This window comes from Sarcophilus harrisii, chromosome 2, assembly GCF_902635505.1.
Source record: "Sarcophilus harrisii chromosome 2, mSarHar1.11, whole genome shotgun sequence".
In the NCBI taxonomy this organism is placed as follows: Eukaryota; Metazoa; Chordata; class Mammalia; order Dasyuromorphia; family Dasyuridae; genus Sarcophilus; species Sarcophilus harrisii.
Window position 1 is genome coordinate 142,557,087 of NC_045427.1, and position 12,464 is coordinate 142,569,550.

The 12,464-nt window shown below is 33.8% G+C and overlaps 1 long non-coding RNA gene across 11 annotated transcripts in view; it reads right to left on the reverse strand.

The window, feature by feature from the left end:
- LOC116421439 overlaps positions 1-12,464 on the reverse strand; it is a 635,315-nt gene that overhangs the window by 323,095 nt on the left and 299,756 nt on the right. The gene's annotated exons all lie outside the window — the stretch shown is intronic.

A 12,464-nucleotide genomic window follows, 5' to 3' on the forward strand; every position in this document is an offset into this window, starting at 1 on the left:
TAATTAATTGTTTTAAATTCAAATAAGATTCCTGAGGACAAGAACTGCTTTTTATTGCATTCATTTATCTCTAGTGCCTAGTACAAAGTAGGCACTTAATAAATACTTGTTGAATTAAATGTTTTCACACACACCTTTTTCTACATTTGCTTAGAAGCACAAACATGTATATGTGATTATAAAATATTTATATGCTTATTTTCTGTGCCAAAAAAAAACAAGTAATCTTATACTTATAAAAATAAACTATAAGGTACAGATAGCAGTCAGGTAATATACTTTAGTAGACAGAAAATGGACTTAGAATTAGAAAATCTCTATTGGCCTTGTTGCCTGTTGTGACTTTGGGCAAACCACTTCCTCCTTAATTTCATTATCTCTAAAATGGAAATAATAATACCCAAACTGACTATTTTATAAAGTTGTTGCTGGGCTCAAGTGAGAGAATATATATGAAAATGCTTTATATGTATTATTAGTATAGTTAAATTTTATGTGAACTAGGGTAACAGATTCTTAACATCAACAATTCTGAAAGCAGATAGCCAGCAATTCTTTCTTAAGCAGAGAGGTTTTGTTATTATAGTTTTAGGAGGAGCACAGTCTTGTCTGAACTATATGTGTTTCCTTTCCCCTACAGGTTTACTGGAGGCACAGAAATCTCATGTGTGTGAAAGGAGTTGTTGTTTAGCCATTTTTTCAGTCATGTTCACCTCCATGCCCTGCACCCTATGCACTGCACCATGATGGAGGGAAATACTCTATTGTTACTTAATTTGTTATTCTGTTTTGATTAAAATATCTTTGATTTTGAATTAATGTGATTTCTGATTTAATAGTATAAAAAAGACACATTACTGGGAGCACATGATCTTAGTCATGTGTAGTATATGTTGTCACGGTTTTACCTGTTTAATCTTGACATAAGATGTCATTAAATACAGTATTACATATGCTTGTCTCAAAGCTTAAATCATGCGATGTGTACATACAGCCAGTACAATGAAGCTGCAAATGACTTACTTTTAAATCAGTTATGGTTCTTTTGATTATGAGCTCCTTCCAACTTGGATCATCATGATAATTCTAGAGCTAATACATTCCAATAAGTGCTATCATTTGAGGAGTGCATGAATTACACTAGCTTTATCTAATTCATCTGAAATGTATCAAATTGAATTTCATGTTAGCAAAGTATTGTATTATAATTAATGTGTTATTATAAAGCATCCTCCCTGATTACAATGGCATGCATCTCTCTCTATTATCAAGATGGAGTCATCATTTTGTTCATGTAGATATCTATTTCCTCCACAGCATTGCACATTGTGAAATTCCTGTTTATATGTTTATATAAATCTTTCATAGGGGACCCATTCATTGTGTTGGAATAGTTCTGTTTTTTTTTCTTCAAATATTACTACCACTATAGCATTCATACTTCTCTTTTATCCTTTAATCGCAACCTTGTGACTAACCTATTTATTTTCTAATCATATGTGATTTTAATGATATATTTTGGGCTACTTCTTGGATACACTGATAATTTTCTGCCACTCCTTATACCTAAGTTATCAATTTTAATTGTGAATTTTATTGTAATAAAATAATGTTAAAAACTCCATTCATTCATTCTTTAAGATTTGTAAATGCTTTGTGAATTTATTTTATTCTTAAAATTTTGGGAGGTAGTTGCTATTATTATCCCCATTTTTCAGGCAAAAATGAGGCAGACAAAGGTGAACTGAATGAGGTCAGATTTGAACTCACAACTCCTTGGCTTCAGATTCAACACTCCTTGAATCACCTGCAATTTCAATTCTTCTAAGAGCTTGGCAGTTTAAAACTATCTAGCATCAGTGGGTGAATACTGAGATCAAAGAGATGGGGTTTTGTTACAGCAAGCAGCTTGAGATCTCAATTATTTGAGATCGAATAATTTCTTATTGTGAGTGAATTGTCCCACAACAGGCAAATATCTCTTTTCTGACAATCTAAGATCTATTGGATCCCCCAAATAAATTACTAAATCTATTTAATCACTTCAGGAGTGGATATTAAGTCAAAACAAGTGAAGCCTACCTTTTTTATATATTTATCTATATTATAGATAAAGAAACTGAGTCACAAGATAAAAATAAATTTTCTGTTAGTGAAAAAGGGAGTTTGAGCACAGCAAGAATTAAACTAAAGTTTTTCTTGATGATACAATGATCTTAAATATATTGTTTCTCTAACAACAGTTAAACTCCACAAATGTGGTGAAAAGGTTTCACTCTTTTGCCTAATGCAGGGCTATAGTAACTAAAATAGGCTTCCAACTAATATTCTAAAATATGTTTCTTGACCGTAAAAGCCAATGTGTTATAAGAAATGCTAATGATAGTGTGTGGTTGGGTCTTGTATCTCTGGCCTCACATAGTTTTCAGGGTGAAAATTGCTCATTTTTCATTTCTAAAACCTGACATTCTTTCACTATCATGTGTCATCTTCTCGGTTCTTTAAACTAATTTTCACTTTAAATTCTCATGAAATAACAGTTCCTGTTTTGAGGACCTTTTGTAACACACCAATATTTAGGTTACGCTCATTGAACACGAATTCGATATCCCAAAAATGAGGAAAAGCTACCACAAATATATGGCTCCCCACCCTCCTCGGGTAGTATTGAGGTGCTTCTGGTCTTAAACAATGAAAAACTCTACATTCTAACCTGAATGATAGCAGAATACACATTTGACTGGCTTCAGAAATAATTGAAATTTTCTACTGAACTAATTTCTGAACTAATTTTATTTCTCCCTCTTGGTTGATACTTACAAATCAAGATGATTCAAACATTATCTCTCAAGTTTATCAATTTTAAACAAATGCTAATAAGGGCATGTGCTTGTAAGTGTATTCCATGTCCTTACATCTCATTCTGACTCTCAATATATTGTGGATTTAATTCCATTCAATAAATATTTGTAGAATACCTACTGTGCCAAATTATGGGGGATAAAATAAAACATGATATCAATTTGCTGATAGTTTATGGAAAGAAAATAATACATACACAGATAGTTAAATGTCAGGTATCTACAAAGTAAATACAAAGTAAATAATTTTGTGGGGAGAAGAAGATTAACAAAATAGATCACGAAATTGCTAACATGGCTTAGGAAATCATATACAATCTTTAAAAGAGATAAAAGATTCAATTTATGAGCTTCTTAATTTATAAGGATCTGGGTATTTTTAGAAACAGGTTATAATTATTTTTTAGCTATTGTTGTCTAATATGTATTTGACAAAAAAGAATTTCCTTTATAACACATCCTCAAACTGATCAATCAGCTTCTATTTGAGTTAGATCTCCAGTGAGGGGGTCCTGCTTTCCTTCTGGGACTGCCATCCACTTTTGGAAAACTCTTGTTGTTAATAAGTTTTTCCCTCAACTCGAGCCTAAATTATGTTCTTTGAAACCTCCATCCATTTCTCCTAATTTATCCCTCTCAGACCCACCATAAAAAATCCATTTTTTCTTCCAAGTGAGAATTCTTCAAATATCAAATATCTTCATCTCTCCTCACATTTTCTATTCTCTAGGATGAATTTCTTTATTTTTTTCAACTGATATGAAGTAAAATCATCCTAGTTGCTCCCCTACAAACAAACACACACACACACACACACACACACACCCTTTGGATTCTCTCCAGCTTGTTCATGGCTCTCCTACAATGTTAATATGAGTTTATACTACATGTTCATTATAAAAGTAAATTCTCCCATATAACCTATGCACATGGCTAATGATTAAAAATCTCATATGAAAAGACCTCTCAGGCTACCCTTCCCTGTTATTTTAAGCCTGGGGTATAGATACAATTTCTTGGAAAGTCCCCTGAACTAAGAAGAGTGGCTCTAACACTGGCCATATGACCTTGAGCCACATTGGACCTCACTTCCAAATCTGAAAAAAGGATAACATTCTCCCTATTGTATATTAGGGAGTAATGAGTAAATATTAACTATGGAAACCATAGGCCTTAATATTTCCTTCAGTAAGAGGATTAATGGACTATTCTCCCAGTGGCTCACACTCTATGCACACCTGTGGTAGAAACAAAATAGTCCCCTTTATTATTTTGTAAAACCATTCTTGTAGGTGTGGTGATAGGAATGATGATACAGGCTATATCTTGGGCCATTTTTTTTCTTCTCTAGGATGATTTTCTTTCTTTCTTTTTTTTTTTAACTAAATTTAGGATTACTGGTAAATCTGATACAGATTTACTGGTAAAAGGTAACTCCCAATGAGGTAATTCCCTCTGTCAATGCATATTGGCACCCATTCTTCAATTTCTAATCTTAGAGATATTCTGGGGAGTCACCAAAAGATTAAGCAACTTCTCCACAGTAACATAATTTGACATAGGATGTATGACAAAGGCCAGACTTGAAACCAAACTTTCTTGATTCTGAGGCCAGCTCATTATAACACATTACGTTATACATGTTTGTGTTCCTGAACACTTAAATATGAATTGAATTTAGTAAAATGAATCATATCTTGAATACTATTTGAGGGAATTCCATAATTCTCTCTTTATAAAACAAATAGTCACTTCCTTAATTTATATGTTTCATAAATTACAATTTTTATGAATCAGGTCTATTGAAAGTGAGGTGTCATCTTAGAATCACATCAGGAAGGTACTTTCACATAAGCTTCTACCTCTAGGAAAAAAAAAACACTCTTTAAAGATGCACGGATAAGTCCAATGTTGTTCACTATCACTTATTTCCCATAAAATCACCAGATAATAAAGTTCACAAATTACTGGGAAGCAGTCTTAAAAACTATTACTGAACTCATCAATATCAATAGAGATATTCCTCAGCAGTTCTGGTTCATATTGAAAGCCAAAGGCTCACCAAAAAAATCACAATGGCTTATTGACAGAGGAAAGCATACCCTTTCTAGTGAAAGGGGATTTGTACTGTATGTGTGTCATCCCCAAAGCTTCTCAGAGATGAATGGCAAATAACCAGAATTAAGAATAGATGTTCTAGTTTACACATTCATTTAACCACAGCTTTTTTGTCCCTTGGTTGTCAGCTCTTACACATAAGTAGTACAAAATTACGTGATTATTTAGATATGGTGCTATTGTGACACCTGGATGTATGCAAAGAACATTTGGGGGGGCGATTTTAATTAATGGTGAAAAACCCAAGAACAATAATGACTTTGAATCTAAACATTCAAAGGATGAAAAAATTCGTAGGATGAATCCTTCAATATCCCTATCAAGTTATATATTGTCCATAAAGCTTTTCCTAGCATCTTAGACATATTGAATTTTCTCCTTTCTGACTTCCTTAAACATATACTCTTTAGCATAGGATTATATTTTGTCATATTATTGTATGATTATTTTATATGCATTAGACTTCTGTCCTTGACAAGATTAAAAGCTATTGTGTCATTGAGTTCTTTTTCAGTCATGTCTGATTTTTCACGATCCCTTTTGGGGGGGTTTCTTTGCAAAGATAATGCAATGGTTTGCCATTTACTTCTCCAGTTCACTTTATAGATGAGGAAACTGAGACAAACAGGATTAAGTGACTTGCCCAGGGTCACACAGTGAATAAACGTCTGAGGCTAGATTTGAATTCAGCAAGATGAAAATTCTTGACTACAGACCCAGTGCTCTGTACACTGTGACTCCTTCTAGCTGCCTATAAGAATAGGATAAATTTATGCAAATAAGACAAAATTGTCAATCCAAAAGGGGATGTTGGAGGTCATTTCATTTCACTGTTTTATTTTACACATAAGGAAAATAAATCTTGGAGAAAAAAAGTAACTTCAACAAGCTCACAAAGAGTCAGATCCATTGATGCTCTGTCTCAAGTTTCTACCATTCTTCTACAGTCCAATTACTGTGCTAAATGTACATAAAAAAAGACAAGAACTTTGACTTTAGGTCAAGAGGTCCAAATCTACCACTTTACTCACAAGAGCAGTTTGGATATGGATATATATAAATATATATATATATATATATATATATATATATATTTGGATATGGATATATATATATATATATATATATATATATATATATATATCCATATCCAAACTGCTCTTGTGAGTATATATATGTATGTGTGTGTGTGTCATCTCCAAAGCTTCTCAGATATGAATGGCAAATAACCAGAATTAAGAATAGATGCTCTAGTTTACACATTCATTTAACCACAGCTTTTTTGTCCCTTGGTTGTCACATATGTATGTGTGTGTGTGTATACACACACATATATACATATACATACATACATGTGTGTATATACATGCACATACACATATGTGTATATATGCACGCATATATATGTATATGTGTATATATTACATATTCAATAAATAACTGTAAAACAAAAAACTAAAGAAATATTATTTAAGAATAAGTAGTTATCTAGTTTCTTCAAGGTCTCGATGTCTTATCTCAACAAAAAACTTTCACAATTTTTTCCTCTTCTTTGACCAAAAAAGGATGAGTTTTTCATAATCTCTTCTTTATATCCATTTATTCTTTTGGGTATTTCAGGGATCCTTCATTTTATCAAATAAGGAAAACATCTTCAGTCGACAGGGGAAGGAAGTATTAAATGAAATGAGAGAGAATGCAGCATAAACCACTCAAGGAAGGCTATCATTAATTACTCTGCTCTCCAATGGTTATTTATTCCAGATAAGATACATATTTAAGCAAGAATCTACAAGCTATTCAACAACTTAGACCTGAGAGCTGTTCAGCATTGACTTTTTTTGAGGTCTGACCTACCAAGCGAGGCTGCTTCATTGCTTCTTGTGAAAATTCCTAGCTTGCAATTTTTCTTCAGATGGTTACAGTATCATAGATACCTCAGAGTTCATTTTGTGTGTGTGTGTGTGTGTGTGTGTGTGAGAGAGAGAGAGAGAGAGAGAGAGAGAGAGAGAGAGAGAGAGAGAGAGAGAAAGAGAAAGAAAGAAAACAAGAAGGGGGGGGGAGGGATCTTACAATAACTTTTCAAGACCAGGACTACTAGAAGGCTAGAAGGAGCAAGCACTAAACATCAACAGTAGCATGCAAACCCAGATTTTTTAAATTCATGTGATCTTCTTGCCTCCTGAAAAGAGCCAGTTTCTATAGCTATAGTGAAAAACTTCATCTCTTCAGCTTTAATTCTACAAAGGGGAAGCTAGGTGGTACAATGGATAAAATACTGGGCTTGAAATCAAGATTCTTTTCTTGAATTCAAATCCAGCCTCAGACTGGCTAAATGGCCTTGGGCAAGTCATTTAACCCCGGTGGCCTCAGTTTCCCCATCTGTAAAATGAGATTGAGAAGAAGATGGCAAACCACTTCAGGATCTTTGCAAGAAAAACCCAAAATGGGGATAGAAAGAGTCAGATATAACAATTTTTTAAACTACACAACTATCTTTCCACTTACCCAAATTTGGAAACCCAGAATCATCTTCCACTCTCCATCCAATTAAATTTCAAGGCTTGTCAGTTCTGTCTGCCTGTCTGTCATATCCATCCCTTACTTCTAAACCCTCCAATATATATCACCTGGAACTTTCCAATAGCCTCCAAAATGATTTCATTGTCCAGTTTCCCCCTTTCCAAAATAACCTCCCTTCTACTCTGCCCTAAACCATTCTCCACACAGCAGTCAAAATGATGTCCCTGAAGAACAATTCTGACCATGTTATTCTTGGGCTTTCAAAACTTCAGTGACCTCATGTATTCTAGGACAGAATACAGAGGCATTTAAAATCTATCAAAGCCTGATTATAACTATCTTTTTGTACTTTCTTCACATTATTCTAATCTTCACACATTCTACATTCCAATCATCCAGGCCTACTTAGCATTTTCTAGACATAATGTCTCATGACTACTTTCTAGACCTCTGCCTAGTCTGTCCCTCATGACTGGCATGCTCTCCCTAGTCATGTCCATTTTTTAAAATCCATTGTTCCATTTAAGGGTTAGCTTAAATGTTAATTACTAGAGGCCTTTCCCAAAGATTAGTGATTAATCTCTCCTGATAGAAGTTATTTTCACTTTGTATATATTTCATATCACTTTTACACATATTGGTTCCCTCTAACAGAATGTATGCTCTCTGAGGGTAGGGACTATTTTTACTTCTTTCTTATATACTTAGATATAAATCACAGATCCAGAATATATGTATATCTGTGCATTACATATATTTTAATATATATATATATACTATATATACACATACACATATATACACACAAGCACAAATACACATATACATATATGCATACATATCCAGCATCCACAATAGTATAATTTCTCTTAAACTAATATTACATTATTTGAGTAAACCCCATTTTATCAGCTACCTCTGAATTCTTTCATTCACTGCAATCTTATTTTGGTTCTTTTGTAGCACCTGACACATAGTAGGTCCTTAATAAATATTTACTGGATTAAATTTAATTGAGATAAAGCCCTTTGAAAACTTTAAGGTGCTATTTGATTGTCAGCTATTATTCTTTCCAGCTGCAGCTGCTTTCATAATGTGCTTCATTGGTGCCGTGAAATTAAAGCAATCCATTTCTGAAATTCAGCTAGTAAGTTGAGCCTCATGGTACCTGCAGGTACAGGCAGGTCTATCACTGAGAACTTGCTCAGGGTGTCAACAATTTCCCTCTGGAGAAAGTTGTCATTCATTCTGCTGGATTCCAGATGAGCCTCACTACACCTGAAGAGGACCAGATTAACCTCCTGACTGTTTTGCACACAAGGGAGGAGCCTGTCAGGGAGAATGTAGGTCAATAACTCGAGGGGGCTGCTCTTGGATTTTTAATAACCTTGCTATAATATTCATGGAAATTTTTTTTATCATAAAGTTATGTTGGAGGAACATCTGACAAGTTTCTGATTTTTCATTGCTTGATATCACACATCAGGAAATATTTACAGTGGGCTCACTGTCTGTCTCTTTTCCTATTTTGCTTCTCGCCTAAGAACTTATTTTGTTCGTTGATTTTCTATGTCAAGCAACATTTTGCAGAGCTCAAACCCCTCTCAAGGGTAAAGAATCATTTGATAGTTTTCACCCTCTTTAAGGTAGTGTGGTGTATTGTCATAGAAAGGGAACTAGATCTTGGAGTGATGCATCAATATTTTCCTACCCACTTCCACTAGCTGTGTGATCTTGTACATGTCAATGTCAAGACAGACATCTGACATATGGTGGCTGTGTGATCCTGAGCCAGCCATTTAAACCCTTAATGCCTTGGCCAACTCTCTAAGATGTTATAGTGAAGAACAATTGCCTACTTTTAGGGGGAAAGAGTTTCTTCAGTAGGAAATTTCCTCTGCCTCAGATCCTGTATAAAACACACATACAATAGTATATTGATTTCTAAAGTAATATTAAACTTACTGAATGAATCCCATTTTACTACCTATCTCTGCCTTCTTTCATTCATTTACAACAATCTTATTTCAGGTCTAATGTAGCCTAATTAGTAAATTAGGTTAAACTCCTCTCTGGATCATTTTTTCTCAACTTAGAAATGGGCTCAAGAGGTATAGAATTGAATACAAGGGAATACATTGTATGAGAGAAAGTTCATAGAGAAACAATGACTCCACTTGCTTGGCAGCCAAAAAAAAAATGGAGAACAAAAAGATGACTATTAAAAATGAATAGGAGAAAATTCTGACCATAAAAAAATATTCTAAATTCCTGGCATGGGCTACAAAAACTGGCCTCCATTTTGTACAAATATTTGTAGTTTCCTCCCAATATTCAAAAATGAATTGGACTGGAAACCATGATCATTTTTAAATAACATTGATTCAATATAATGATGTCTGATAATTAGCATAAAATTAAATTGAACTCATTTCTGGCCTTAGAGTACCTGTTCTCAAGATATTTAAAGCATTTAAGAGATTGGACTCATCATGAACTCTCTAAACTCTGGTAATAATGAGCATTTATATCCTACTCTTTCAAAATATTGAATTATAGATGGGGATCAATTATTAATATTTAATCTGGTTTTATAGAGCACATTACTATCTCATGTGCTCTATAATGAGAAACTACACTCTAATGAGAAAACACTAATGAGAAAACTGAGGCAGCCAAAAATTAAATGGCTTACCCAGCATCACAGGCTAATACAAAATTTCACACAGGATTTGAACTCATATCTTCCTGATTCAAAGTTCAGCACTGCACCATAAATAGAAGGTTTGTCAATATCATCCTTCTAACTACTGCAAAGACAAACTTATTTCAGGGATAATCACTGCCCACGTAAAAGTAACCTCTTACCGCAACACTAAACTAGAAAGATGAAAAATTACGCAACAGAACATTCTTAAACAAGTGTATGCCACAAACCAAAAGCTCTAGCAAAGTACATTCTAAGTATATATTCAATTAAAACAGTCACCAGCTGAAAATTGCCTTCATGATTTAACAAATGATTACCTCATTTAATTGAAAGAAGAATCTATGAGAAAGTACCCTGACAGCTGTAATATGCAATACAAACATAAGCTATTCTTATCATTGGTGATAACAATAATAATATTCATTATGAAAATTGACATTTCCAAGAGCACCAGTGGAGGAATTTAATGGAAAAGAATTGGAACAAGAAAAAGAAAGCACATATCTCTCTCCTCATCCTTTCTTACCATGATAGGCAAACAAATATTTCTGAATCTCTTGCAAATGCCCTCCAGAAGTGTCAGATATAAATTTTCCATTCTTCTGACTGAAGACTAGTACTATTACTATTGTAGTATCATGAAATTATCCAACATATTTCTATAAAACAGTCCTTTGGATTCATAGGGAGAGACAGAGATCTGTACCTATAGACTCATTCATATTAATATATAATTTTATTTAGTTCTTTACTTTGTCAGGTAGTTAAGGGATCATGTACTATCATTCCTATTTCATATATGGGAAAACTAAGGCACAAAGATTATTCAATTGCACATATTTAATCTATATTAGATTGCTTGCTATTTCGGGGACATGAGAGGTAAGGGAGGGAGAGAGAAAATTTTCGAACACAAAATCTTATATAGCTGAATGTTGAATTCTGTACATATGTTTGGAAAAATAAAATACTACTGAAAATTTTTTTTAAAGATTATTCAATTTATCAGTAACACAAAACCAACTCTGGCTATTAATTTCTAAGCCCAGTAGGTTACATAAGACAAGCAAGCTCTAACCTGCCTGCTTCCAAGTTTAAATGCTGTAAGTCAATACCTCTTGAGGTCTAGGTACTTATAGACTGTCATAGTCCTTGTTATGAGTGGCAAAAGAACTGGAGGCCCAGCTAGACATGGGCAGAAAGGCACCTCTTGTTGGGAATATATTGCCTGTTAAGGTCAGAATAATAGTTTGAAAAAATTTAAAACTCCTCTCTTTTTGAAGTCATTCTACCCCAAAATGGATGCCCCATACCTATATAGAAGGAAAAACTGCAGAAACAAGCCAAGTTTGATGAAGACCACAAAGCAATCTCAATTATGTGAATTATTCTCAGTCCCCAGAACCACGCTACTCATCTGATCAAAGTATGGACTGCCAAAATGCATGGAGTTCATTAGAAATGGAGATGCCTGGAATAGTCTCACACTCCTCATAGTACCTTCTACCATCATACTCTTTTCTTGGGGGGGGGGGGAGAGGGAGGGCAGGGGAGCAGATTTAATCTCTCCTGAAGTAATCAGATTGAAAACTAAGAAGCTGACTCATTTTTAACCCAGAGAGCCTACACACTTGAATGATTCTACTGAAAAAAAAAAAATATGTAGACTTTGCTCATCTTGTCCTACTTGCTGGTATGTGTTTTTTTAAACAAAAGCAAATTTCCCAAAATGTTTATCATATGATACAGAGTGACATTTAACTGTTTCATTTACAGTAATTAGAGCAGCCCCGAAAAAAATCTTATATTGTACTTTAAATACATTGATTGATCAATGTAGTTACAACCTAAGAAACAGCAATTTCATAAGAAATCCACATTAAAGATCTTAATTTCAAGTTGATTAAACTGTATGACTTTTCCTAATTGCACAACTATAATGCCCTTCTCTCTTCTTTCCTCCAAATTTTTTTTCTTCTGATCGTACCACTACTTGAAAAATGTAAAAGACCATAAAGACAAAAACATTCACATGGGTGAGCTAAAGAAACTGAAGGTAACTTTCTGACCATTCATTTCCATTTTGTGGTCAGCAAAGAACAGAAATTGTCCAGGGGTGAATTTCCTAAATGCTCTGTAAAACCAAAGTAAAGCCAACTTGAATAGTCACTTCTATATAAGTTCAAACTCCCTGTATCAAGCTCCATCTTTAACTTTCTAAGTGAAAGCACTTAGTTTAGCTGCAAGTAAAG